This window comes from Panthera leo, chromosome A2, assembly GCF_018350215.1.
Source record: "Panthera leo isolate Ple1 chromosome A2, P.leo_Ple1_pat1.1, whole genome shotgun sequence".
NCBI lineage: Eukaryota > Metazoa > Chordata > Mammalia > Carnivora > Felidae > Panthera > Panthera leo.
The window spans coordinates 114,024,204-114,030,203 of NC_056680.1; the positions used below are offsets into that span (position 1 = coordinate 114,024,204).

The 6,000-nt window shown below is 44.1% G+C and overlaps 1 protein-coding gene across 3 annotated transcripts in view; it reads right to left on the reverse strand.

Moving 5' to 3' along the window:
• Positions 1–5,591, reverse strand: part of FAM126A (family with sequence similarity 126 member A) — a 133,472-nt gene extending 127,881 nt beyond the window's left edge. Inside the window, exon 1 of one of the 3 annotated variants that reach the window (XM_042920008.1) lies at positions 5,297–5,588. The gene's annotated coding sequence lies outside the window, so the exon portion shown is untranslated. Of the gene's footprint in view, positions 1–5,069; positions 5,125–5,296 lie in introns of those variants that run through there. The other 2 variants (XM_042920013.1, XM_042920067.1) reach the window with 2 other exon arrangements.
• Between the last annotated feature and the right edge of the window lie 409 nt (positions 5,592–6,000).

The window sequence follows — 6,000 nt, forward strand, 5'->3', positions numbered from 1 at the left end:
CTGACTCTTGATCTCAGCTCAGGTCTTGCTCTCAGGGTCATGAGTTCAAGCCCTTATTTGGGGGTTTAAAAAAAAAAAGAATTTCATAAAATGACCAGTTAGAAAACAGTATACCTAAATTACCAACTTTTCTATATTCCACTGAGAATATGCAATCCTCATTAAAATACAATGAGGGGCACCTGGGTGGCTCAGTCGGTTAAGCGTCTGACTTCAGCTCAAGTCATGATCTCACAGTCTGTGAGTTCAAGCCCCACGTCGGGCTCTGTGCTGACAGCTCAGAGCCTGGAGCCTGCTTCAGATTCTGAGTCTCCCTCTTTCTCTGACCCTCCCCTGTTCACGCTCTCTCTCTGTCTCAAAAATAAATAAATGTTAAAAAAAATTTTTTTTTAAATAAAAAAAAAATACAATGAAAAAAATTCCATTCGCAATAGCAACATGTTTTAAAATACCAAAAATTTACTTTAAAAATAGGCAGAACCACATCAGGAAAACTATAAAACACTGAGTCATTAAAAAATGACTTGGGGGCACCTGGCTGGTTCAGTTAGTAGAACATGTGACTCTTGGTCCTGGAGTCACGAGTTCAAGCCTTACATTGGGGTAGAGTTTACTAATAAAAATAATACTAATTTTTTTTTTTAAATGACTTGACGAAATGATGAAAATATTGTAAAGGTATCACAACTATCTCAAAAAAATTAATTTGAAATTCCATTGGGGCTCTTTTGAGATCTCAATAAATTGAATTAAAGGTAATCTGAAGGGGTGCCTGAGTGGCTCAGTTGGTTAAGCATCTGACTTGGGCTCAGGTCATGATCTCGCAGTCTGTGAGTTCAAGCCCCACGTTGGGATCTGCGCTGACAGCTCAGAGCCTGGAGCCTGCTTCAGATTCTGTGTCTCCCTCTCTCTCTGCCCCTCCCTCAGTCATGCTCTGTCTCTATCTCAAAAATAAATAAAACCTTAAAAAAATTTTTTAAGGTAATCTGAAAAGATTTAGAAAATTTAAAAAGAAAGAAAGAAAGAAAGAAAGAAAGAAAGAAAGAAAGAAGAAAGAAAAAGAAAGAAGGAAGGAAAATAAAAGAAAGGAAAAAGAAAAGAAAAAAAGAGGAGGGGGTGGGGATATAAATATTACCTTTCTCAGGATAGGAAGTATGGGCCTTTGACAACTCCCTAATCACAACTCTTCCTGGTCTCATTTGGGAGACATAGAAATGATTTCATCCTCCAAAGTATTTAAAAGGCATATATCCAAAGGGCAAGCAAACAGAATTTCTTCTGAGCAAAAAGATGTTTTAAACAGAAGATTTTCAAATGTTAAATATTCTCTTTCCTCAGTGCAGATATGCAGCCTAACTCCAACAGGGCCAAAAAGACTCTGGCAGTACTTGGCTCTCAATAACAAGCAATAGTCAAACTGTTAGTTCCATCTGCTCCCCTCCAAAAAATGACAAAGCATTACATGGTGGTGCCAGGGGTCCCAGGCTCCATTTAGGGAGATTTCCTGAGCGGCATCCATTTTCACAATATTAATATGCTCTCTAACTTTGTTTGAATACTTTAGAAAATCAGTCTTGATACTACACGATGACAACTTGGATGCTGATAACAAAGACATGTGCTGTCTTTAACATCAGATTCTTTGTTGCTTCCAAATTGTCTTCCTTTCTTATTTGTCAAAGCTCTGAATTTCAACCACTTCCATCTCCTTGGGGACTCAATTCCAGTAAATATCTCATCTTTCCTACTTCTTACTCCTCACCTTACTTATGCATGTAAAGAAACAAACATAACATTCCTTCACCTTGTATCCCTCTTCAGTGGTTTTCAACCTTGCCTGAACATTGGAATTACCCAGGGAACTTTAAAATACCTGTCCAACTAATCTATAGTAACAGAAAGTAGATCAGTGGTTTCCTGAGGATGAGAGGGAGAAATTACAAAGGGACACAAGAAAACTTTTGTAGGTGATGGATATGTTCATTATTCGGACTGTGGTGATGATTTTACAAGTGTAAATCTATGGCAAACATTAAATTGCACACTTTAAATATGTGTGGTTTATTAAATGCCAATTAATTTCAACAAAGCTGCTGAAATAAATACTAATGCCTGGGGTACTACCTCAACCTCAGATTGGTATGGGCTTTCCCCTGGAAACCAAGATTCTTAAAAGCTCCTCAGATGGTTGGAAATGTGCAGCTAAGGATGGGAACCACTGCTCTTTAGCTATCATCGTCTCCCTTCTTCAGTTTTCTTGAAATGCCTCACTCAAGCATGTCTACTTTCTCATCACCCATTCTTTCTCAATCTTCCAAAGACTGGTTTCTGAACCACTACTCAGTTAAAACTGTACCTGTTCAAGCCACCTATGGAATCCTGATCCTTAGGTCCCTGGAATCCTCTCCTTCCTTGACGCCTCTTTACAACATTCAAACTTGTTGACCCATTCCCCTCTATTTGAAATTCTCTCCATCCTTAGCATCTCTCCTGATGTTCCTCCTACCTTTCTAACTAGCACTCTTCTCTCCTTCACACTATTCTTCTTCCCATTTCTGCTTTTTAACAGACTGTTCTCTAGCCGCTGCTTTTACCACACTAAAACCTTTCCCTGAATCATTTCAATATCACCAAATCAATACGGCTTCAATTCAACTGCCGACCTGCCCTGCAATCCTGATTTTTTTTATAAGTTCCACATCCATGGATCCAAACATCTAATGACATCTTCACCCGAATGCTCCACAGCTTCCTCAGATTCAGAAAACCCAAAATAGAAATTATCATCTTCCCTCCATCTTCCCTCACTTCCAATCACTAGAACCAAGTCAAATCCTCAGGGTCCTGATTCTTCCTTCTTTCTTCCCAAAGGTAACAGTACCTGTCAGATTCTACTACACTCTACTAGAGTGAGGATCTAAAACAAAAATTCATTAAATGGCTTCTTACTCATCACCGCCAATCCAATCCCCATAGCCAAGGATACAATGCCCTGATCTGGAGTTCTACCACCCTCACTATTTTCATCTTCCACCATTTCCTTATCTAACCCCAGCATTCAAGTCATGTTAATGTCAATGTTATTGACTTCGGACTTGTCACTGACAATGACTTCTCTAAATTGCCATAGTTTCTCATGCCTCCTTGCCTTCTCACTTATATTCTTCTCTTGGAAAGTTAGTGACCTCCTGCACTTGGCTAAATTATATCAGATCTCCAAACTGTACTGTGTGCTCCTGATTCTACCTACATCCAAGCTGAGTTAGCCATCTCCTACTCTGCTACCTTCCTACACTAGGCATATCTCTATTCACATTTATCACATGGTATTATAATTGTTACTTATCTGTCTTGTACATCAGACAGTATTTTCCTTGATGACAAGAGTTATGCCATTCACTTCTGCCGTAGAACCTATTCAGCCTGGGGCAGTGCAAAATAAATTTATGTTTGGCATAATTTCAGTTATTTACAAAATGTAAATATGATACCCCAAAATGGTACTGATATTAACATTTTTCAAAGTTTTTACAGTTTCATTATAAAATAAATATCATGCCACAGGATCCTGAATAAAACAGTTGACTATAAGACATGTTTAAACTCTGACTGTCAAAACGACACCACTCTGAGAAATGCAATCAAGAGCAGATTTCATAAAATAGAAACACAACAAAGAAAGAAAGCATAGTAGGAGTAACATACTGACCCAACCAATACCTTATCTGGGTGTCTATATCCAGGTGCTGTTAATGTCGATAACTAAAAGGTTTTATAATCCCTCTATGGTAATAACTATAGTAAATCAAAAGGGGATAAAATAAGCCAATCCAGAATATTTTTAATCTAAATATGTGATGGTTTTCCCCTGAGCCACTTTATTTAAATGAATTATTTCAATAACTGACTTTAAAGCTACTATTGGCCCAGCAGATCCTTTTTTTTTTTTTTTTTCTTTCTTTCTTGCCTTTCCCTGTACTTCAAAAAAATGGTGTTTGGAACCAACATGCATCTCGTAAACCTTATAAATGTATTAACCCAAAGAAAAGATGCTTAGAAACTGGAGGGGAGGGGTAGCCTGTGGATTTTAGGAAAATGTTCTTATGGAAAACAACCCTCCCGGGTCTATCACATTGACTCAAGGTTACACCGATCCTCATGACTTTATGCAGATAAGATTTTAAAAGCCGAAAATTTCAAACTGTCAAGTGTTACATGAACCAAAGGGGTGGCATATCGGCTCCAAAAACTACTGTGTGACCCAAAGGACACACAATTTGCAAAAGGACAGCTTGGTCCTACTGCCTGTCGTGTGGTCTCTGAAATTAGTAGCTGCCTGTGGAACAAACTCCCCCTGCCTGAAGAGCGGAGCCGCTGCGGGGTGTGTGACAGCGTATTTATCAGAGACCCGATCCAGTGCAGCACGAAACCACTAGGGCAAAATTAAAATCTTTCAGGAATGCCTGAACTTGGAGGGCACAAGAGCACAACTGTGCACGCTCAAGGGCGGATACGCAGTTTTGCTGAAGCGTGCAAACTTGGGGTCTTCCAATGCAACCATATTCAGACAAAACCCCGACGATTCTCGAGCACGTTAAAAGCAGCCTCAAGAGCGGAATAACTCCTAGAAAGAAGGGAGCAAGTGCTGAAGAGGGGATCTCCAGTGTAATAACCAAGGAAGGAATCGTAGCTGCTTTCTGAATCTCACTGCCCTGCGGGGGACACCAAAGACCAGGGCGAACGCTGCTTTTAAAGATGGGGGGGTGGGGGGGGAGAGTTGACGGTGACCATTTTAGCCACTAGACTGGACGTACAGCTGTAGCCTCCCCGGAGTGGGAGAGGCCCAGGCCCGAGCATCAGCTGCGGCTGGGTGGGGGTGGGGGGCTCCCCGCAGAGGGGCGGCGGGTCCCGCCCAGGCGGCTGCCCCCTAGGCACGCCCGGAGTCTGGGCTGCTCCTTGCTGGGAAAGAGAAAGACCCGAGTCCACGCGCACAAAGCTGCCGCCGCCCAGGCAGCACACGGGCTGCGCCCAACTTCGGGGCGAGCAGCCGCCGGCCGCAGCCCACTCACCCGACCCCGCTGCTCCGGCCCCTCGGACGCCCCTAGAGCCCAGCGCCTTCTCGCGCCCACCCGCGGCGCCTCGCGAGGGAGCCGTTACCCCCAACGAAGGCGCCGCCCCGGGGACAAAGTCCCGGTCCCCTCCCCGCCGCCGCCTCGCCCCGGCTCCTCCCTGACAAAAAAGTTATCGGTCGCCGGCTGCCCTGGGGGCCCGGCGTGGGTCGCTGGGTCGTACTCACCAGAGCGGCTTCCCGAGCTCCACCTCCAGAACCTCGGCTTGTTTGACTCCCAGCGACAGCGACGGCGGCTGCTCTGCTTTCTCCGGAGTAGAAGCACCACCTGCCCCCCCTTCTTCCTAACAGAACGGGTCCCAGCGAGCCATCTTCCCCCTCTGCTCACTGACTGACAACCCAGCCGGGAGAGCCGCCACTGCCGCCAGCCACTCTGACAGGCACGGCTACCGACCCGTCCCCAGGCAGCCAACCACCACCGCCCCACTCCGGCTCGGCCTATCGCCGTGCCCCGGGGCGGAACCAGGACAACTTCTTCACCAATAAGAATCTTCCTCTGCTAGGCCTGGGGCGGAGCCATAAGGTGGGAGGGAGGGAGACTTTTAGGTAGGCGTGGTCTAATCAATGGGCGTGATCGGGGCGCCAAGGGGAAGATGATTGTACGATTTGCGGCACGGCTAGATTACAGTGATCGGCGAAGGTCTCTCAGATCGGAGCCAATAGGATTTATAGCCCTCTCAGAAGGAAATAAGCCTTTCAGAGTGATGTTAACCATGATCGCAGAAGATAAACTAACTGATACTTTAATTTCTTGGTCAGGAGCATTTACTTCCCAGTAATTCGAGTCACAAGAATTTATTAAAATCTCATCAAATACCAGGAGGGAAAAATATGTACGTTTTTGCAAAATGGTCATAAAAATTCTTACCATC